Raw genomic sequence first — 24,831 nt, 5'->3', positions numbered from 1 at the left:
AGATTATGGAGTGCAGTGGCGAGGTGCTAATGTTATTCATGAAACACAAATTAGAAGTTAGACAGCCTTTGGTGATAGAAAGAGGGATAATTGCCTGGGATTATAAAGAAGTGTTTTCTATTGTACTTTATATAATTCATGTTCAAGTATGGCTAAAATAAATAAATCTGTCATGCGATGCATGTGAGTAATGTCAAAGTTTCATGTCAAGCAGTCATTCCATGATATTGCCAATGAGAGGAATTCAGGTTCCCCCTGACACTTTCCTCTTTCCTATATTATGGTGCTTTTTCATTTCTTTCAGTGGTCAGGTTCATTGAAATCTGTTCTACTTGTGATTCATGTTACTGAATTTGAGGTGATGCCGACATGCAAAGTTGTGAAAAACTGGTTCCTTCAGACTCTGACCACTGTCCTATGTCCAGTGCTGGGACTTCAGTGAGTATTGATCTATCTGTGACTATCAGGCATATGCCTTCATCATCGAGTAAAGCTTCTCAGTATTCTGTTAGTGTCCAGTGTAGATATTACTATTGAGCATGATTGTCCTCAACTTTATTCTATACAGGAAGTGTCAAAATGTCCAAGTGAATACTTGATTTTTCATTTATTATTATTACTATTATTACTATTACTGACACTTCTGCTCCTGCTATTATCACTGTTATTTGCTAGTGAGACAGTTTTCTGGTGGGTTCCAACCTTGTACCGTTTTACTCCCAAGGCAAAACAGAAAAAGAGTGCCTCAAGGTTATAGAATTTAACTACTGAGAATTTTTAAAAATTATTGAGATTGTTTTTTTAAATTATTTTAAAAAGCTCCAGGGGCATGGCTGTGGAAAAAATGACATTAACTCAAACTCCCTATTCATCTCAACCTTTGTGATAATGTGAAAACAACAGTTGCCATTTACATTTGTACACACTAGAGATTCTACCAATACCAGTGTACCCTATACGATCACTCAACATAAACAACAGCAAAAAAGCAACAACAACAACAAAATGCACCAGAATTCAATTGCCTCCAAAATATGAAGTTTATGACTATTAAGTTTTATGCCACAAATGACTCCCTGTGCCCATATACTTTTTTTCCTCAGAATCACTAACCACATAGACCCTCACTATAAAAGGTGCCATAAAGTGTTGGTGAATTTTCAAACTTCTGGGTTATAATAATCTATAATAAGTAGAATACATTTAAAATTGGAAAGAATAAGTTTTCTAATTTATGAAAGAAAAAAAGAAAAATGGACAAGAAATATTTGATGTGAAAGACATACCTAATGTGTAAGATATGTAGAGATTTACAAGGTAAAAATTTGTCCTTTAATCTGGTAAAGATTCAGATTATGTAGATTAACAATCTGTTAAAAAATAAATGGAATGATTCCTTTTAGGTTCATAATTATTAGATGGCTCTTCACAAACGCAAGATTCTTTATGGTTTTGCTAACTTGAATAAATCTTAAAGGAAAACATGAGAGCAGTTTGAAATTTAAAACTGTTATAATTAAGACTTGTATGAATCTTATTATAACTATTTAAAGTAATTACAACATACTTTGGAGGAAAATAACAATAACCCATTATTAATCCTATTATGGATCAATTAAATATGTAAAAATAGATTCATAAATTAAATTACATTCCTTTCTCATCAGATCAGAAATAGTCAACCCAAATGAAATATTATTTTTATTTTTAAAGATATTTTTACTACAGAAAAAAACTTTCAAAAGTTTCCAATGTTCTCCCCAAATGCCTTATTTTAGCAAACTGCACCTATGTCATTACAAATATTATACATTTATACTCTCCGTGTGTGAGAGAGAAAATAGGACAAGAGGGAAGAGAGAATAAGGGGTGAGGGAGACAGAGAACTGTGTCTTTCTTCACTTGCTTTAGGAGCGACTATGGGGAGCACCTGCAAGTCCTTCTGTGTCTACAGGCTTAACTCTTGAAGTGAATCAAATAATTTAGTTCTAAATCAATCTGTGCTAATTATTAGCTGCTTCTTTTTTCTTTAAATTAGACTTTTTGGTTCATATCCTTTGAGGTGTGAAATTCAGTGGCATTGGCAAATAGATATGCCCATGCAACCACTCTCATGATACTCATTCTATCCATTCCTCACCCCATCCCTAGGTTTAGGAACATCTATTTATGTTACTAAAGATTAGATTTGTTTTTCCTAGAACTTCGTATAAGCTACATCACACAATATGTGCTCTTTCATATTGACTATTTTTTTTTAATTTAGGAAAATGCTTTTGAGATTAATCCTTGCTTTGGGGTATATGAGTAGTTTGTATCTTTTCATTGCTGAGTAGTATTATTTTGTGTGGCTATAGTACAATTTGTTTATTCATTACCTGTTAAAGGATATTTAGATTGTTTCTGGCTTTGAAGTTGTTTCCTAGGTTTGAGCTTGTTTCCCAGTTTTGGAGTGGTTTCTAGTTTCAAATAAAGCTGCTATAACATTCATACACAGATTATTTATGTGGATATGTATCTTTATTTCTCTTGCATAAATACCTATGGATGGAATTACTGGGTCATTCAAGAAAGGTATCTGTAACTATAAGAAATTGTCAGATCAATTCCCAATATTATCAAACTGCTTTCCAAAGTGTTTGACCATTTTTTCATTCCACAGAATGTAGATTTTATGTACAATTATTTTATGTACAATTAGTTATTTCTTCCTTAAATGTTTTATAGAATGACCCTTTGAAGTCATTTGATCCTGAGGTTTTGTGTGTGTGTGTGTGTGTGTGTGTGTGTGTGTGTGTGTGTGTGTGTAAGGTTCATTAGCTATGATTTCAATTTTTAAAAGACAAACAGCTATTCAGAATATTTAGTTCTTCATGAGTAGGTTTTGATATGTCTGTTTCTAAAGAATTAATTTTAATTTAATTATCTTTATTATCCTTTTCATATCTCTAGTATCTATAATGATGTCTACTATTTAATATTTGCTAAATCTCCTTAAATAACCTATCAACTTATCACATCTCCTGTATATATCTAATAGGCACTTCAAATATAATATGACCCAGAGTTCTTTTCTTTTTTTTTAAATTTATTTATTTATCTGAGAAAGAGCATGCTGGAGGGAGAGGGAGGGAGAATCTAAAGCAGACTCCATGCTGAGTGCAGAGTCCAACACAGGGCTTGATCTCGGGACTGAGACACCATGACCTGAGCTGAAACCAAGAGTCGGCCACTTAACCCACTGAGCCACCGAGGCGTTCCAACCCAGAGTTCTTAATACACACCCTCCTTCAAAAACTATTTCATCCCTTGAATACTTGTAACATTATCCAACTAGTTTCTCAAAGCAGTTTGATGTGTCATCTTTTATTTTTCTCTTTCTAGTTGTTGTTCCTATACAATTATTCAATAAATATTACAATTTTTCCATCGATAAATATTTCTAACATCTCCAATATTGTTGTCACCACATAAATCTTTCCATGTTGACTGGAGAAACAAGAACTATTCACAGACTCTAGTGAATTCCCCACCCCCTTCCCCCTTCTTTAAATAGCATTTTCAATAGTTTTCCCCTGGATTTATTGACTTTATACCATGCACACACAGATCACTATTCAGTCAATATTTGCCAAATATTTCATTGGACTCATCTGCAGATGTCTTGTGTGATTTCTTTCTACCCAGCTCCCTGTTTACTGATTTTATGCTCTGCTAATTCTAGCCACTTCAATCCTCTGTCCTTCCAATTCAGTGTATTCCTAGGCTCTGTTTGAGTTCTTCTTTGTGCTACAGACTAACAATTACTTCTGAGCAACAAGCTGAGCGATTATAGAGCTCACCTCATTTGGTTCCATTTTCTCAGAAATTGCAATGCTGAGCTGCCCTGATTCAAGGACTGAGGAGAATGGTTTTACTTACTTTGCCCAATTTTGTAATTGTTTCTGGCAAGAAGACAATTGAAGAGAAGTTAATTCTTCATGAGCAGAAGCAGACATCTCACATTATTTTTGAAATATATTTTCACTGGGTTGAATTCTGGATTGACAGCCCCTCCCCCTAAATACTTTAAAGATATTCCTACTTTCTTCTTGCTTACATTTTCTCTGATGGTAAATCTACAGCTATTCTTCTTATTTTTGGTCTGTAATGTGTCATTTTTCTCCTGCTCCTTTTAAGGTTTCTACAGATCCCTGGTTTTTCATCAATTTAATTATATGCTCTATTGTGTTTTTCTTGTTTTCATATTTTTTGAAGTTAATTGAGCTTCTTAAATCTTACATGCTTATAGTTTTCACATAATTTGGAAAATGTTCATGATTATTTATTCAAATTTATTTTCTGTCTTTCCCTTTCCCCTTCTACTCTTCTATTTCTTGGACTTGATAAAAATATCTTTAATCGTTTTATATTGCCCCATAAGTTTCTGAAATTCTTCATTTTTTCTGAGCCTTTCTTTATGTTTGTGTGTGTGTATGTGTGTGTGTCGTTTTGATTGCCCGGAGTTCCATTTCACTATTTTTCTGAAGTTTCTTATCTCCTATTAATTTGACCCAGTGAAATTTTTATTTTATATATTTTACTTTCATCCTTAAATGTTCCATTTGATTCTAATTTTTATCTTCCATTTCCTTTCTCTTATATTCATGGTTTCCTTTAAATTCTTGAAAATATTTATTGTATTTACAACTGTTCTCCAGTCTTCATTAGCCTATTTTATCATTGCTGTATTTTTAGAGTCTCTACTGACTAATTGTTCTGCTATTTATCAATTATATTTTACTTTTCTTTACATATCTAGTGAGTTTTAGTCAGTTGCTGTAGATTGGTGTATATTTCACAGTGCTAAATACTGGATTTTGTTGTACTTCTTTAAGAACTGGAACTCTTTGTTTGGGCTGGCAGATCAGATATGTATGGATCATCTAGATCTTCTGATATGTATTTTTTAAATTTTTTATTGTTATGTTAGTCACCATACATTACATCATTAGTTTTTGATGTAGTGTTCCATGATTCATTGTTTGTGCATAACACCCAGTGCTCCACGCAGAATGTGCCCTCCTTAATACCCATCACCAGGCTAACCCATCCCCCCACCCTCCTCCCCTCTAGAACCCTCAGTTTGTTTTTCAGAGTCCATCGTCTCTAATGGTTTGTCTCCCCCTCTGACTTACTCCCCTTCATTCTTCCCCTCCTGCTATCTTCTTTTTTCTTTTTTCTTAATATATGTTGCATTATTTGTTTCAGAAGTACAGATCTGTGATTCAACAGTCTTGCACAATTCACAGCACTCACCATAGCACATATCCTACCCAATGTCTATCACCCAGCCACCCCATCCCTCCCACCCCCCACCACTCCAGCAACACTCAGTTTGTTTCCTGAGATTAAGAATTCCTCATATCAGTGAGGTCATATGATACATGTCTTTCTCTGATTGACTGATAATGTATTTTTAACTTTAAAGTAAAAGTTTTAAATTCTTTTACCTGTTGTCATATTGCTAGTATAGCCCAGTAGTGAGATATAACCTCTACAGGGTTCTTTACTGGAACACAGTAGGTTCAGCGAGGAGGGTACCATTACATTGGACAGTACTCAAACATAAACTGTGTGGGCTCTGGAGACTTCTCACTTTACTGTACTAGTTCAATTTTGCTCACTCTCATGGAGTTTCATGCTACAGATCTGTGGATTAGTTGTCAGTCACAAATTTATCACATTCCTGGAGCTGTTTCTCAATGCCACACTCTCTTTGCACAAATTGCAATCACCTCAGCCCTTTTGAACTTTCTCTTCTCACCTCAGTGTGAAAGACATGCTTTGCTTGAGTTACATCTCAACATAACATAACCTGGAAAGTGTTTTCAGGTAAAGAACCTGGGCAATTGTAGAGTTAGCCTGCTTTGTTTTCGTTTTCCCAGGGATCACAGTCCTGAGCTGCTTATTATCCAATATCCAAAGGCTGTTGTCTCATATTTTTCTCCAGAGTTCTATTTGTTTTTGAGACAGTGATACTTCAGTCCCAGCTACTCTAATATGCCCAGTGCATATAAGCTGTTAGCGGTTTTTCACCAAAGAAAGCATTTAACTTCTTTGTGATTTAACTTCCTTAACTTTAGAGTTTGGATAATGATATATAGCTTACAAAGGATTATTGGCTTTATCTCAAGTTGCATGAAAGATAAGATACCCTGAACTTTTATTGTGTTGTTTTTCCATAAATGTGCTCCTTTCTCCAAGCTGCCAATTCCACTGGGAGACAAGTTACTTAAGGCCATCTCAGTCATACCATGAAACTAAGTGCACAGGTTTGTTTTTGCCAACACTCCTTCATTAGACTCTCAGATGTAATCATATCATCCTGATGTGCCAGTTTACTACCTCTGTCACCACCTCTGGGTACTAACTGACCCTTGGATATTTTCTGAGATTGCTCCCTAACCTGTAGATACCTCAGTTGGAAGCTGCTTTTTTTTTTTTTTTGTCATTTTTACTCACCTTAGTTCTGAACAGAGTAATATCCCTTCTGTTTTCCATCTGCGCTATCCAACCATTTCTTTTTCTTTCTCCTTAACATTCCCTTCTCTTTTAAAATCATGCTTTCTGTACATGTCACCCACAACACTTCTTCCTGCTATCACTACATAACTCTTGTTTACGCCTTGAGAGTATGCAAAATTTTAACTTGAGCTTGCTTTAACACACTAACAAAATTTTGATTGTTAATATATCCCTTTTTCCTTTGTTTTCTTTTTTTTAAAGATTTTATTTATTTATTTGAGAGAGAGAGAGAATGAGAGATAGAGAGCACGAGAGGGAAGAAGGTCAGAGGGAGAAGCAGACTCCCTGCTGATCAGGGAGCCCCATGTGGGACTCGATCCCGGGACTCCAGGATCGGGACCTGAGCCGAAGGCAGTCGCTTAACCAACTGAGCCACCCAGGTGCCCTTTTCTTTGTTTTCTATTCTTTATAATTTTAATTCCAGTTAGTTAACATACAATGTTATATTAGTCTCAGGTGTACAATATAGTAATTCTACAATTCTATACATTGCTCAGTGCTCATCATGTTAAGTGTACTCTTAATCCCCATCACCTATTTCACCCCCCCCCACCTCCCCTCTGGTAACCATCAGTTTGTTTTCCATAGTTAAGAGTCTGTTTTTTTGGTTTGTCTCTTTTTTCCTTGTTCACTTGTTTTGTTTCTTAAATTCCATGTATGAGTGAAATCATATGGTATTTATCTTTCTCTCACTGACTTATTTCACTTATGCTCTCTAGATCCATCCATGTTGTTGAAAATGGTAAGATTTCATTCTTTTTTATTGGTGATTAATATTCCATTGTGTATATATTGATAGGTATGTGCTTATTGCCATTTTGTTACTTGTTTTATGGTTGTTTTTAATAGTTCTCTGTTCCTTTCTTCTCTTATTCACTTATCTCAGTTTGTTGGTTTCTTTATGGATATACTTGGATTCTTTTCTTTTTACTTTTTGTATATCTATTACTGGTGTTTGATTTGTGGTTACCATTCGGTTTGTATATGACATCTTATGCATATAGCAGTCTATATAAAGTTGATAGTTGCTTAAGTTTGAACCCATTCTTTACTCCTCTCCCCCTAAGTTTTAGGTATCTGGTGTCATACTTTATATTCTTTTATTTTGTGAGTCCCTTAACTGATTTTTTTAGATATGCTTAATTTTGCAGCTTTTGTGCTTTCTAGTTTTCTTACTATTATTTATGGTCTTTCTTTTCCACTCAAGGGGTTCCCCTTATCGTTTCTTATAGAGTTGGTTTAGTGGTTATACATTTCTTTAACTTTTGTCTGGAAACTCTTTACCTCTCTTTATATTCTGAATGATAGTCTTATTGGATAGATTATTCTTGGTGGCAGGTTTTTTTTTTCTTTCAGCATGCTGAATATAATATGACACTCCCTTCTGGCCAGTAAAGTTCCTTCTGAAAAATCAGCTGATAGCCTTTTGGAGTTTCCCTTACATGTAACTGCTTTATTTTCTTTTGCTGCTTTTAAAATTCTTTATCACTACTTTTCCCATTTAGTTACTATGTGTCTTGGTGTGGACCTCCTTAGGTAGGTTGATTTTATTGGAGGTTCTCTGTACCTCCTGGATCTGGATTTGTTTCGTTTCCCAGATGCAGGAAATTTTAAACCATTATTTCTTCAAATAAATTTTCTTTCCACTTTTCCCTCTCTTCTCCTTCTGGGATGCCTATAATTCTAAATATTATTACACTTGATGGTGTCTCTGTGTTCCCTAAGTCTATTTTCATTTTTAATTATATTTCTTTCTCTCTCTCCTGTTCAGCTTGATTGTTTTCCTTTACTCTGTCCTCCAGGTCACTGATCCATTCTGCTTCTTCTAGTCTACTATTTATTCCATCTAGTATATGTTTAATTTCAGTTATTAAGTTCTTCATCTCTGGGTTTTTTTGTTTTGTTTTGTTTTCTATCTCCTTGTTAAGGGTCTCACTGAGATCCTCCACTCTTTTCCTAAGTCTGCTATGATTTTTGTCCTGTTTTCATTTGGAACATATTTCTTTGTCTCCTCATTTTGTCTCTTTTCTGTTTCTGTGTGTTAAGAAAGTCAGCTATGGAGTGCCTGGGTGGCTCAGTCATCAGTTAAGCATCTGCCTTTGGCTCAGGTCATGCTTTCAGGGTCCTGGGATTGAGCCCCACATCAAGCTCCCTGCTTGGTGGGGAGTCTGCTTCTCTCTCTCCCTCTGCTCTCCCTCTGCTTGTGCTCTCTCCGTCAAATAAATAAATAAGTCTTTTAAAAAGAAGAAAGAAAGAAAGAAAGAAAGAAAGAAAAAGAAAGAAAGAAAGAAAGAAAGAAAGAAAGAAAGAAAGAAAGAAAGAAAGAAAGAGAAAGAAAGAAAGAAAGAAAGAAAGAAAGAAAGAAAGAAAGAAAGAAAGAAAGAAAGAAAGAAAGAAAGAAAGAAAGAAAGAAAGAAAGAAAGAAAGAAAGTCAGCTATACTGGCCTTATGAAGAAGAGGTCCTATAATGCCCTGCTGTGCAATGTCCTCTGTTCATCAAAACCTGGTGCTTGAAGGGTGTCTCTTCTGTGTGTTGCATGCACCCTGGTGTTGTGGCTGAGCCACTTTTGCCTTTAGTCCAGTTGTCTGCAATGGCCCTCTCTGCATGCTGTGAACAGGTTTTGTCCCTGTGTTGGTAGTAGGCCAGTCTGGGGCTGCCTTGGTCTTGAGCCAGACCAGGTGTTTGCCAGAGATGCAGTAGCACCATACTATAGGGCACTTTCCCTGTGTTGTCTCCTGAGATGCTTTCGTTGGTGGGCAAGACCTACAGTCAAAATAGATGTCTGCCCCCAGCCCACTGCTGGGACCATACTCAGACTGGTGTATTTGGTTATCTTCCCCTGTCTGTTGGGCAGGAGTCACTTTGGAGTGGTGCTGGCTCTGTCAGAGCTGCTTGCACACTGCCAGGCTTGTGGCACTGCTTTGGATCAAATCTGGCCAAGGATGTCTTGGAGGGTGCAGGTCTGTAAAAGATTGGGGGACAGGGTGTGCCATGTTAGCGAGGTTTGCATAGGTCTGCGGTGGAAGGGGACCTGGAGCCAAAGTGTGGTTGGACAGGGCATGTCTGCAGTAGAACATGGAGGTGGGGCATGCTGTTGGCAAGCCAGGTAGTGAGTGTTGTCACTGAGCTAGTTTCCACAGGTGCCATGTATCTAGGCTTGGTGTGGGGAGGGGAATGGTACTCACCAGCTCCTTTGTTCCTAGAGAAGTCTCCCAATGATCTGTGCCCTTCCAGCACAAACTCTGAGATTAGTAAACAAATCTCCCTCTCATATACCCCAGGTATTTTCAAACTTCTGCCTTTATACTGTGTCTCTGCAGGGCTGTTTTTTTTTTTTTTGCTGACTCTTTAAGGGTGGAGACTCAGTTTCCTTTTACCCTCCTGACTCTCCTAGAACTGTGTCTGCTGATTTTTAAAGTTCCAGTTGTCAAGCCCCACTGAATATAAGAACCTGTGAAATTCAGCCTCTCTGGTTTTCAAAGTCAAATAAATGTACTGGGTGTTATACACAGCTGATGAATCACTGACTACTACATCAAAAACTGGAGATGTACTATATGTTGGCTAATTGAATTTAAATTAAAAAAAAATTTATGGGGATTAGTCTTCCTCATGCAGGCTCCCCATACCTGGGTGCTTGTGTGAGGATGTGTTTCTCTTCCCTTTCTGTGCCCCCAGCATCTCTCCCTCCCCAGACAGTCCCGTGGGTCCATTTATCTCCCAAAAGCTCTGCCTTTCTTACTCTCTTCCATGTGGCCTCTTCTCTATATCCAGCTGTGGAGAATCTGTTCTGCCAGTCCTCAGTCATTTTCTGGATTATTAACACTGATGTGGATATTATCTAGTTGTATCCATTGGAGGAGGTGAGCTTAGGGTCCTCCTACTCTGCCATCTTCCCCAGAAGTCTCTAATATACCCTCTTTCCATTTGATCAATTACCTCCTTGGAACTAACAATGTCTCCATTCTTATTGAATCCAATTGTTTTCCTTCTTCTTGCTATTTCCTTCACAGTTTTAGTGACATTACACTTTAATGGTCTTCCTTAACAATATCCTTTCTGATTCATCTTCCTTTTTTAGACAATTAAATATGCACAGAGTTCTTTTCATTTTTTTCACTCTCTGTTGAGTTTACTCAGTCCTCTGACTTCATACACCACCTATAAGCTTATTCCCGCTTACCTCTCCAGTCTTGTGATCTCTCCTGAGCTTAAATCACATAGGATAAGCTACTGGATAAGAGATTAGATGTCTAATTTGCATCTCATAATTAATATAACCCAAATAGAGTTAATGTTCAATATCCTATCAAACAGTATTACTTTCTCCAGTCTTTTTCAGCTTAATTTATTTGTTACATTATCTACCTAGTTCCTAAAACCAAAGATCTAAGTTCTATTTTTATTATCCCCTTTTTCATTATTATCCACATAGAATTTCAACAAAAATTGTTAGTTTCCTATCAGTTTATATTTCTATCTTCTCCTGTCATAATACCACCACATAAATCCTAGCAATCTAAACTGAAAATATTTCTTCAGTTAGTTTCTTTATTTTTCTTCTTTCTCCACAAGTCAATCTTCACTGTACAACCAGAAGGACTTTTATTACCCTTTGCAGTAAACATTTTATACACACACTAACTAGTTTTTTTCTGGACATCCAAGTTTTTTCCCATTTCTGAGTTTCTGCACTTGCTTTTCCATGGCTTAAAGCACACTTTTTTGACTCTAGGTATTTTAAACTACTTTCATATTCATTTCTATTCTCACTTCTCAGCTGACATCTCAGATACACTGAGTAGTCTTTCTTTAGTAGCCTATAATATAACAGTTATTCCTCCAATACTTACCAACATATTGTGTATATTTGATTCAAAACACTTATTATAATCTTATTTTATGTTATTTATTCATTCATATTGCTTGTAAGCTCCTCAAAGGAATAGTACTTTGTCTCTTATGGTTACTAAAGTGTTCTCAGAACCTAGAAGGCTGTTTATAAACAAATGCTTAATATTTGTTGAATAAATGAATAAGACATCAATATCAAAGAAGACATGTTTCTAAACTACCTTGTGCCGTGTCTTAATAATTGTATCTGGTCTAGGTCATTTTGAAATATTTGTTCAGCTAGTTAGCTCTATACCTCCAATCTTGCTGATCCTACCAGAAAAGTCTGCATTTTAGTTTGACATTTCATTAAGTAGACTCTCCATATACTTCCCTGGACTCATCTAAAATATGAGCTCAGTGATCTTCTCTAACTGATGGCCATTTCCAATTCTTAACTGACTTCTTTCTCCAGTTCAGTTTATTGCTATCCACATTCTGTCTCTCTCATATGGACAACTCTCTCCCTAAATAAACCTTCCATTGTTCATAACTTATTCAACTTCTGAATTAATCACTTGATTATCCCTCCAACATTTGACCACCTAGTATGATCACCAAAATCAGTGATGTGACTACCTTTGGGTACTTAAGGGTTTTTGACTACCTTTGCACATTCTTTGATTATGTATGTGGATCAGTTTTCTGTGCCCACCGTGATACTTCTTTTTTTTTCATCTGTCCACCAGTCACATGTTTCCAAGTCTTAGTTTACTTTTTGTGCTTAAGCTCCCCAGAATTACAAATCAGCATATATTTATATTCCAAGTCTTTTTAAATACCCCTATCTTTTTCATACCAGGACACCTGGTTGGTGGCTGTTTTTAGATTAAATTGAATAAACAGTCACCTACAGAGTGTAGTTTCAGGGATGTAGAAAAGTGATTCTACTTCAAAAGCATTTTTCTGTTGGCCTTCATATTTATATTCATTTTTGATAAAGGTGTAGAAAGAGTAACCTGATAAAACATTAAAGTGCCATTTAAGAAGTAAAGTAATAAACCACCTCCAGGAATTAATCCTGGGTTTTTGAGAGCCAAAGGAGACCAAAGACTTCTCACAAGTATGTAGTTATCCTTAAAAGTGGAATCAAAAGCAAACCTTAATTCTAGATCCAATTGACCTAAAATTCTTTTTCATTCACTTTAATGAACAGCAAAATATGAGTAATGGATCATCATCTACATTAAATATCTAATATCTACATTAGATGTATGTTTTATTATTCTAATTTAAATCCTTATTGTAGCAAAAATTTAGCAAATTCTGCCATTCTTGTTTTCTCAATTTCTAATTCATTTTTAATAAAGCACCAATAATTCTAGAATTTGAATTATTAAAGAAATATATATTTATACTTTAAGAAAACATAAACAGTTTCCCCTGTGCATTTCAGATTCCAGAAATACCAGCTATTGCTGCCATGTGTTAAGAGATTCTGGCTATAGGCCTCAGACAAAACAGTTTTTTTCTTTGTTAGTCACAACAAAGTGAACTTGTAACAGTGTAGCAGCATGGTGAGATGCTAGAGGAAAGAAGAAACACTTGGAACCAACCCAACCAATTAAAACTAAATAAAGAGCATTTAGTTTAAAAAAATCTGCTCAAGGGAAAAATGTAGTGTTCTCTAAAAACTCAAAGTGAAATGATACTCCTCTCTCTCTCAAACTCATGTAACAATAATATTGTTATTGCGTTAGATTGTCATAGTATGAGATGTGTGTGCATGATTTCAAAAATAATTGCTCATTACAAATGCATACTGACTATAATCTGAAGATCCAGGGCAAATATCTATAAAGACCTATAAATTAGCCATTTCCCCTTGTGTAGATCAAATCCTGTATTCTTTATTTATTTTTTATTCTTTTTTTTTAAAGATTTTTATTTATTTATTTATTTGAGGGAGAGAGAATGAGAGATAGAGAGCACGAGAGGGAAGAGGGTCAGAGGGAGAAGCAGACTCCCTGCTGAGCAGGGAGCCCCATATGGGACTCGATCCCGGGACTCCAGGATCATGACCTGAGCTGAAGGCAGTCGCTTAACCAACTGAGCCACCCAGGCACCCAAGTATTCATTTATTTTTGATGTTACAATTGGAACACTTTAAAAATAAATAGTTTTTGACCATTTGCCATTGCTTCTTTTGTCACCTGTCAATATAGACAAGTGGATAATTACCTATATAATTTTATTTTTCTATTTTTTTCTAAATTATTAGACACGAGGGTTTTGAAACATATTGAAAAGTAGAATTTTTCAAAGAGTTTTTTGACTTCTATTCAAACTATTAGAAGTATGTTTCCAAATTAATAATCATGTTAATATAGGTTTTGAGACTACATTCAATTGGATTTTCTAACTGAAAGTTAAAACATTATGAGAGGATTTGGCAAAAATGACTGTGACTTAAATATCATCCAAAGAGATTTATTTCTGAAAAAACAGTGTTTGCTTGAAAATCTCTGAATGTTTTATTAGCCATGTCCTTCTATTTGTTAATTTCATGTTTTTTAAAAGTAATTGACTAATTATAATCTGGGTGGTTCTAATATATAAAGGGAAAAAGATCAATTTAAGCTCGATTTTTGATTTGGTTTTTCATTCTGATTACAGAATGATTCCTAGTATAAATTTTAATTTGTCTAAATGAGTATATTTTGTGCATTTCAGTGACATTATTTCAACGTCTCAATGATCTTAAGAATGTGTGTATGTGTATATTCCTTGAGATATACTAATTCTATATTTTCCACTTCTGTCTTCATGGATTAATCAAAATTCTTATTTTTTCCATTACTTTCTGGAAATCTTATATAGATCTAAGTACTATAGTAAATTGAGTCCATGATTAGCAACATACGCTTATCAAATAAATAGGACATACTGCATGATACATATTTTCCTATTTTGACTATTTCTTTCTTCAGCAAAAGTTTTTAATTTTTTCTTTGGTGGTGAAAGAGAAGTTGATTTTTTTAAAGTTGTTTTTAATTTTCAATTACATGCAGAAATCTTTGTGCAGCAAGTAACAAGAATTCAAACTCAAACTAGACTAAGCAAAGGGTAAGTTATTATTGCATGCTTTGTATGGAAATCCAAGTATTTTAGGAAAGGATCAACCCAAAGATTAATCCAAAGTCTCTTTGTCACTTTCTCTCCCTTGTTTGTCACTTTCCTCTGTCTGTTTGTATGCAGGACTCATACTAAGTATTGATTTACTTTAGTATATTAAGGAAAGCTCACCACCAGTAGTACCAGATTTCACATTATCCCAACTCGTGGAACAAGAAAGGAAAATAACTTCTTTCTTTCTCCTTCTACCTATTTATCAGTCGAGGAGATTTTGTTTTGTTTTTTTGTTTGTTTTTGTTTTGTTTTTGGTATAATCTTGAGGTTATGTCTGCTTTTGGAGCAGCAGGAGGGCTGAGACCAACAGGTCTGTAACCTATTCCTTGTCTTAACTTGGACATGTTAAAAAAGAATGACCTAGTCAAATTTCCATGTTTATAGTTGTTCAAGCATCAGTTTGCTTTTAGTGAAGTCATCCAAGTGATAAATCAAGAATAATAATAATAGCTAACATTTATTGAATCCTTGTTATATTCCAGAAGATGATAATGATGTTTTGTGTGCACTTCTTTGTGGAAAACTTGCAACAATATTATAAAGTTCAACTATTTAGACATTTCTTAGTGTTGAAGAATCTGAGGCCCAGAAAGTGTAAGTAATCTGGCAAACTTCAAATATGAAGTGGTAAAGATAGGACTCATTTGGACAGTTTAGCTGTAGGAGCCAAATTTTTAGCCATTTAGTATCTTGTTACTTATCTCATCAGATTTTTAATCTAATGCACTTTCAGGCATACTGAACTATGCTTCTATATCTTAAGGGTACCTATCCAGGAACGAAAAAGAATAGGGGTTTTCAGTGTTATCACAGTAAGCTTGGGAACCAGTCTATCAACTAAACTGTTAATACACGAAAGATTTCAATAAATAATATAGAAGAGTCTCGTGAATTGAGGAAAGCAAGATGCACGTAGAAAAAAATATTTTTCTCCCTGCTTCCTATAAATAGCAAAGAGAAGTGATAACATTGCAGAAGAAATTAAAAGATTCTGAAAAAGTCTAGGAAATTTGCGCTTTTCAAGTAATCATTATCTTTCTTAATTCATTACCCACTTAATCTGGTGTAATGCTTACATAACTGATGGTCTGCAAATTCCCTAGATCTCTAGGTTTAGCTTTTGTTTAATGTCCAAATTAAATTATTCAAGCCCTCATCTCAGCCAAATCTTAGGAACTTCATTGCTCTCCCCTTGTATTTCTGAAGACAAACAAAATAACCACTAATTTTCCAGTTGCTGCTTTGCCCCATCTTACCCCTGACTTCTCTGAACATCACCTCTAATTATCTCATAACCTACTTTCCTGCTTTTGATATACTGGTATCATCACTTAAAATGTGAAAATGAAGCACAAATGAAGATATGCCTATAGTCATATTTAAAAGCATATTAAAACAATGCCAATACTTAGTTTAATCAAATAGCAAAAGCTTTACTTAAAGTTTATAGCTTGTTGCCAGAATTACTTCACTCGATGGGAAAAAAACCCAACAACATAAAACACAATATTAGTCATTATTGTTTTGTAAGAACTTGAGTCAATGTCTCTTATTGCTTATCTGGCCACGAGCTAAATTGATGAAATGTCCCTTCCAGGATCCTCCAAAATCCCTGCTCTTTAATTCTCCCAGATGAGAAATAAACTCATTCAATTATACAAATAGCTTTAGTCCTTTGTTCATCAACCCTCCCTAACAGACTAGATAGAATATGGCATTACTTTAGAAAGGCAAAAGACTCAATTATTTTTTTCTTCCCCCCGAAGACATGTAGAAAAAAGCCGTGGTTTGGAAGAATACTTAAGAAATATCGTTACAATGATTTTTAAGTTCTTTTTTTAAAGATTTTATTTTTAAATAATCTCTACAACCAACATGGGGCTTGAATTTACAATCCTGAGATCAAGAGTTGCATGCTCTACTGACTGAGTCGGCCAGGCACCCTGATTTTTAAGTTTTTATTGAGGTATGATTGACACAATAAACTGCATATATTAAGAGTGAATATGTTTTCAAAAAATTGTTGAAATGCTAAATGTTATAAAGAGATAGATATGGATATGTATATCTGAGAATATGATCTAAGATACAAATAGGCATGAATCAGATGTCACCAATGTGTTTAATATTTTATTTTTATTCAAAATAAAATTCTAAATGATCCACTTTTCATTTTAATAGGACATGTTCATGTAATATTGGCTCTTTATGAGAATCTGTTTGAATTTAACAAAGGAAAATGCAACATTGTTATAAAAGACATGCTCACAACTTCAACATGAAAAAAAATATTGGGTCTTAATAAACAGATTTATATAACTCCCATTATAGAGTCCTATAGAGGAATTGAACTATATTATAGTGCCTCATACAGTCCTATTACAATAAAATTGTGGCTCTAGTGAATTTTGTCACAATGTTTACTGCCTGAATTTATTTCCAAGATAAAAAAAAATTGCTTTCTTTTGACTTGATTTATGAAAAGGTATATTTCTGTCTTTGTAAAATCTTAATTGCAATGGATGATTTCCTAAGCAAGTCTCCTGAAGAAAAACTCTAATGACCATGAAGACTGTCAAATCATTACTTTAATAAATGCTAAAGAGACCTAAAACCTAAAATATTGCTGGGGGGATGAGCAAAAGAGAACACCTTTTTTAATAGTAAAAGTCTAATATGAAATCCTAAGTGTTATTGTATTTTAGAAGTATGTAGGTATAAATTTGGGCATCTAAAGAGCATGATTTTTTTTTTTTTTTTAGTTTTTGAAGATTTTCAGATAGTATATTTTTTAACACCAAAATATCAGTTTAATTAGTGGGTGTGTGGGGGAGAATATTGTGAAATAAAGAACATTTAACACTGTGTTATATTTCAGAAATGCTTTCTATTCTAAAACCAATATTTTTAGGACCATTTTGTTATGCCATTTTAAATTACATTCAAGCTTATGCTACTTTAGAAATATTTATGTTAAAACACAAACATGGGATATAGAAACTGAGGAGAAAATAAAGTGTTGCAAAGTTGTGGCTTTTCACTTTATTTTTTTCTGATTTTATTGACATATTATTGCTTCATAACATTGTAGAAGTTTAAAGTATACAACATAATGATTTGATAAGCGGCTATATTGCAAAATGATCCCCACAGTGTTTCCTTAACATCTATCACATCATATGGTTATAAATTTATTTTTCCTTGTGATGAGAACTTTTAAGATCTACTCTCTTAGCAACTTTTAATTATACAGTGCAGTATTATTAACTGTGGTCATCCTAGTGTACATTACAACACCAGAACCTGAACTTATTTATTTTATAACAGAAAGTTTGTGCCTTTTGAACACTTTCACCCAATTCCCCATCTGACACTATTCCCTCTTCTGACAATCACAAATCTGATCTTTGTTTCTTTGAGTTTGTTTTGTTTTCTTTTTTTTAGATACTCCATATAAGTGAGATCATAGAGTATTTGTCTTTCTCTGTCTGACTTATTTAACTTAAGATAATGCCCTCAATCTTCATCCATGTTGTCACAAATGGCAGGATTTCTTTTATTTTTATGGCTGAACAGTATTCCATTTTGCAGGTGTGAATGTCTCTGTGTGTTGTGTGTGTGTGGCACTTTATCCATTCATCTATCCATTAACAATTATTTCCATATCTTGGCTTTTGTAAGTAATTCTGCAATAAACATGGGGCTGCAGATATTTCTTTAGGATAGTGATTTTATTTCTTCAGATATAGTCTCAGAGGTGGAATTGCAGGATCACATGATAGCTCTATTTTTAATATTTTGAGGAAACTTCATACTGTTTCCATAGCTGCCATACCAATTTACATTCCCACAAGAGTGCTGAAGGGTTCACTTTTCTCTATATCCTCAGCAGCATTAGTTAGCTTTTGTCTTTTTGGTAATGGCAATCCTCACAGGTATAAGCTAATATTTCACTGTTGTTTTGATTTGCATTTCCCTAATGATTAGTAATGTTGCGCATCTTTTCGTGTATCTGGCCATTGAATATCTTCTTTGGAAAAATGTCTATTCAGGTCCTTTGCCCATTTTACATTGGATTGTTTGTTTTGTTATTGAGTTGTACAAATTCCTTATACATTTTGGATATTAACCTCTTTTCAGGTAATTGGTTTGCAAATACTTTTTTTCCCATTCTGTAGATTTCCTTTTCATTTTGTTGTTCATTTCTTTTGCTGTACAGGAGATTTTATTTTGATGTAGTCTCATTTTTGTTTTAATTTTGTGCTCACGTTTTAGGTGTCATATTCAAAAAATCATTTTCGAGACCCATGCCAAAACATTTTTTCCTATGTTTATCTTCTAAGAGTTTTATGATGTCAGATCTTACATTTAAGTCTTTAATTCACTTCAGGTTAATTTTTGTGAATGGTATAAGAAATGGGTCTAGTTTATTTTTTTGCATGTGAATATTTAATTTTCCAAGCACCTTTTATTGAAGAGAATGTTCTTTTCTCCATTGAATATTCTTGGCTCCCTTGTCAAATATTAGTTAACATGGGTTTATGCATGGGTTTATTTCTGGACTCAATTCTGTTCCATTGATTTATGTGTCTATTTTTATGCCAGTACCATACTGTATTGATTTATACAGCTTTGTAATGTAGTCAGAAATGAACTTTCCACTTTAGAGACAGTAACATGATTTCTTTTACACTTTTGTTACATTTCTAAGGGAATCATAATCTTTGCATTCAAATATCTTAAACAGAGCCCTAAAGTATTTCTGAAGCAATAAAAAATAATTATACATGAAAAAATAAAATAGTATAGAAATATATAATTTACTATTTTATAAATAATATTTATGAATATTTATTTTATAATAATTTATATAAAATAATATAGAGAAATATGTAAAATTCCAAAAATATCCATTAGATCCAATTATCAAGCCTATGTTTTGTTTTGGGGTATCAGTCAATTAAACCATACAACATAGTATGAACACTGAGTATGAATTCCTAAAAGTTAAGTGCCAGTCAGATGGTGGGAACAAAACACAACACAAAGAAGTCAAAACTATATGTGTATATATGTATGTATATATTTTTATGTGTATACATATATTTGTATCTATACATTTATATATTTAAAATAAAACATATTTATTTCCCTTTAGTTCTGGCATTACAAAAAGATGAATATAAGCAGATACAAAGTCTTATCGCTCAATGATAATGATTTTAATTAAATAAACTAAAATAAGTTCTATTCAACCGCAGATAGTTAAATCTTACATAGTACTTGCCTTTCAATATGTTATATAATAACCATTTTTATTGTGAAAATGTATAGTCTTTGTGCCTCTTATTTTTTGTTTTTGTGAATTTGAAAAAATTAGTGATCATTTTATTCTTAATATTATATATATGTATATATATATATATATACACACACGTGTGTGGGTGTATGTGTGTATCTGTGTAGACTATTCATGAATGTTTTGGGCAAACTTAAAGTACCCTATTTATCCTGATAATACTTTTATAGTAAAATGTATTTATTACATGGCAGTTATTTATTATATGATGGATCTTTTAATCTTCAATGATCTTTAAGAATTAAACCCTAGAAAATGTAATGTGTATAAAGCTATACTTTGGAAAACAGATATGATTTTTATTTTTTATTTATTTTATTTTTTAAAAGATTTTATTTATTTATTTGACAGAGAGAGAGACAACAAGAGAGGGAACACAAGCAGGGGGAGTGAGAGAGGGAGAAGCAGGTTTCCCACTGAGCAGGGAGCCCAATGTGGGACTCGATCCTAGGACTCTGGGATCATGACCTGAGCCGAAGGCAGACGCTTAATGACTGAGCCACCCAGGTGCCCCACAGATATTATTTTTAAAATCTAAAATAATGATTCTTCCATAAGTGTTTGCAATTGTATTACCTTTGAAATAAATCAATCGAAAGTCAGAAAAGAATAGGAGAAAGAAGCAAAATAAGGCACAAAGAAAAGACAGATTATAGAAATAATGATAGAGACATTGTTTGAATGGTCATGTAATATATAAAAATTCTTAAACAATATGTTATGTTAAATGAAACTTTCATTCTACTGAAAGGATATCAATACTTAAAAAATATATGTAAAAATGGTGTACTTAGCTCTCAGAATAAGCAAGAATCAATGAACAACTTAGATACTAGAGTTTTTCATTAAAATATGAAGATGCTACTAATTTAATAAATATTTGAGTTACCATATGGACATTTCAGATGTTTGGTTTAGCATTTCAAACAAAGTATCCTTAGTGTTAATTAAACCAGAAAAAAAAATAAAGAATACAGATAGCAATTGTTTCTAGTTAATTTAGTGACATTTTCTTTGGAAGTTTCCATTTACTTATCATCAAATATCTACATCAGATCAGAGCTGTGTTTTTGACCATATAAAAGTCAAAGCCTGGCCTAAAAGGATGTGTAAAATTAAAGGTGACATATAGATTGCATTTATAGCAGGGATGAGAGCCTAATGCTTCAGATGTTGCATTAGGGAGAAAAAGAAATCCTTCTGAAGATTTTTGTGGGCCCAAGTAGCCAAATAAACCAGGATTGTGTGTTTACTAAACTGAATTATATGCATATCATGGAATAAATCTGGAATGTTGGCTACAATAATGAGTATACCCAAACAACATCAATACTTCATTTACAATAGTAATGTATAGCACAAGACAGGTCATAATGTGTTTGCAGAAGCATTCAGGCAAGGAAATCAGACATGGAGGCTTATTTTGAAGAGCAGAGTATACTGATTATGCTCAGAGATTGTGTATCATCTCTGAGCCCATAAATCTATGTGGAAAAATTGAAGACCGGATTTTGATAAGGTATTATTGGAATTAAGAGAGTTGCAAAATATATAGCCCACATATAATCCTTGGGAAATAAAATCTACTTCTCCCCACTAGAAAAGAAAGTGATATTTTCTTTCTGTGTTTCTTTAGTATGCCATGGATCTTACTTTTAAAACACCATTTTAAATAATATAAATATGTTTTTTAAATCAATATGCCTTTAGGAAATTTGGGGAAAATATTTTAAAATTACATTACATAAAGTGGTTATTTTTAACCTGGGGTAGATATCCCTCTTCTCGTTTGGAGATTTGGCTTAACAAAGTGGTATACCTTGCTTGTCATTATAGAGGTATGAATGTTCAAGAAATAAAATTTTCAGTTTTCATCAATTCTGCAGAAACAGGATTGGGTTTTATAACTCTAAGTCTACTGATTTTCACTCTGTGCCATACCTTATTTTCCTTTAATGCAAAATATCAGACTACTAGCTGACATTATAAAATTAGGTGAGAGTAACCTGTCAGCAGTATTCTTAACTTCATCTGAAAAATAAAGATGTTGGAATAAGTTATCTTCAAGCTTTTTGCCAGTTTTAAAATGCTATCAGTGTGTTAATGCAGGTGTGGGAAAACTGGAACTCATACATTTCTGGTGCAAATTCCAATCAGTAGAACGCTTATGGAGAAGAATTGGGCAATATCTAACAAAACAACATTTGTATGACCCCAAAATTACCCCTTTCGTAGTTTATGTCTTGAGTTAAAGTACAGACTTAGGGAAGACTAGAATGAACCATGTGGTGTTGAATTGCAATTGGAAGGTAGATCATAGATATTGCAATAGAAGAAATGCTTATAGATATTTGTGAATGTGTGCATATACATTAATTTATTTTCTAGCTGTGTCCTCTGACACAGCAAAAAAGCCATTAGCTTTTCAGTAGTCCTGTGTACAATTAGTGTCCAGATTTTGGTTTCCATATATAAGTCTCTACTGAAAGGAACTAGAGATCGTTCTTGAAACGGCTGATGCTAAGACTAGATCAACTGATTCTAGATGAACCAAGAACACTTTTTTGTGCCAACAAGTCAGGAAGTATTTAAAGAATGATGGAAATATTTCAAAAGGACACAAGAGTCAATGTGAAAGAGTGCTTACTGGGAAATTAATGACAAATTGAGTATCAAATTAATATAAGTAGATAATTACAATACAGTGAACACAATAAGAATCCATGAACCCATACTGGTATAAATTAATAAATGCAAACACATAAATAAGAAAGGAAGAAGTAGAAAGACAGCTAAAATATGTAGAAAATAAAAATTACCATTTGACAACCATAAAGATAATAGTTGACTCAGGCAAGGATCATTAATGAATACGAAAATTAACATTTGGAAGTTTTATGATTAGTAGCTTATTTGTAATAATATCAAAGTAGATCACCATAGAATACTTATTTATTACAATGTGGAAAATAATAATTTTACAGTGGAAAAGCCTGGCAGTCATTACCTTAACTGAGTGATTAAAATTAAGATCTACACTAGTGGGACCAATAGGCAGCATGAGAGCGTTGATTAGGAGGCACTGAGAAAAACACAACATCTCTTCTGGACTGTTTAATCTATAAATGCAATCCTTGAACTTAATCATGAAGGATAATACACAAACCACTATTGAGGGATATTTTATGAAATAACTGACTCAAAAATGTCAATGCCATGAAAGACAAAGAGAGATTGAAGAACTGCTTGAGATTAAAGAAAAGAGATGGCAAGTGAATGGAACACCTGACCTGGATTTTCTTTTGATAAAAAGGGAATTCAGGAACACACCAAAATCTCCTGCTTTTGATAATTTTATGATTATATATGAGAATGTCCTGATTCTCTAGGAAGCATACACTAGCAACACGTTTTGGAAATCTACCTTTTACCTAGATTACTAGACTAGTACTATTCTCACAGCATTTTATTAAATCTGCAATTATTTTAAATAAAACATTAAAAATACATTTCTATTGCAACATTTTTAACTATGATAATTTTGCCTATCAGAGTTCTTTCATTTTAAACTGAGTGAGTCATCCTTTCTTATTTTGCATATTAGATAACTTTACCAAGTCACTTATTGATAAAAATGCATAATTCTTTTAATGTATGTAGCACATGCTTTCCATCTTTTGTTTCTATGGTAATGAATGGTAAATAATTAATTAATTGTTTGATATCACAGAGGTTAATAGTTTTCGTCTAGGTTCAGAGATCTGAGTTCAAATCCCCACCATACCACTTTCTAGTTGTGTATCCATGGACAAACTATTAAACTTATTTACATTTAGGTTGTTAATTTTCAAAATGTAGATCTTATTACCTAAATCATTGAACCCCACAACATCACAACCATTGTAAATTAAAATGGGTCACTCTAAAAGGTGAATACAGGCTTATGGCTAGAACAAAGAGCAGTAAATGCATGTGTGAGAGGCAGAATTTCAAGATGGCCCCCCAATTCCCACCCCCTGGTATACAAGTCCTTTATAATTCCCTCCCCTTGAGTGTTACGAGGGTCTTAGATATGATTGGATGTCCCATACAGTGTAATCCACTCATTGTCTCATGAGTGGATTACACTGTATGGCAAGAATAAAGAGATTTTGCAAATGCAATTAAGGTCCCATATCAATTGATAATTGAGTTAATCTAAAAAATAGATTTCCATAGCAGGCATGATTTAGTCATATGACTCCTTAAAGAAGGACTGAGCCATTCAGGAGGAGAGAAATTCTTCTGGCTCTAAAGAAGTGAGTTGTCACATTATACAAAAATTTGTGAGTGACCATGTGGCAAGAAAGGCAGGGAACTCTAGAGGTTGAAAGGGACACCCTGCAGGCAGACAGCAAGGAAATGTGGAACTTGCTCCTATAACTGCAAAGAACTAAATTCTTCTAACAACCATATGAGCTTGGAATAAGAGTCTAAACTCTAGAAAGAAATAAAGCTTAGTCCATAACTTGCTTGCATCATTGGGAGATACTGAATGTAAGACCTAGCTAAGCCGAAACTATGAGCTAACAAATACATGTTAGTTAAAACTCAAAGTTTGTGATAATTTGTTGCATAGCATAGACAATTAAAACATACATGTTATTATTATATCAGCTCTACATCAGTATACTAAAATCTTTGACTGACACTATGATGTTGTTCTTGATCATACTGAAACTATACCTGGCATTCAATTCAATTGTTTTATACAGTATAAACATATACTCTTTTTATATATTTAAAATTTGGATTTCCAAGTTCTTCCATTCTACTGCTTTTTTTTACAACTATTAAATATAAAACCTACCACAGAGCCAAAATTTATCTGTTAATGATTAAT

This window comes from Zalophus californianus, chromosome 1, assembly GCF_009762305.2.
Source record: "Zalophus californianus isolate mZalCal1 chromosome 1, mZalCal1.pri.v2, whole genome shotgun sequence".
NCBI classification, from domain to species: Eukaryota; Metazoa; Chordata; class Mammalia; order Carnivora; family Otariidae; genus Zalophus; species Zalophus californianus.
The sequence above is the reverse complement of the archived record's forward strand: the minus strand, read 5'-3'. Positions refer to the sequence as shown.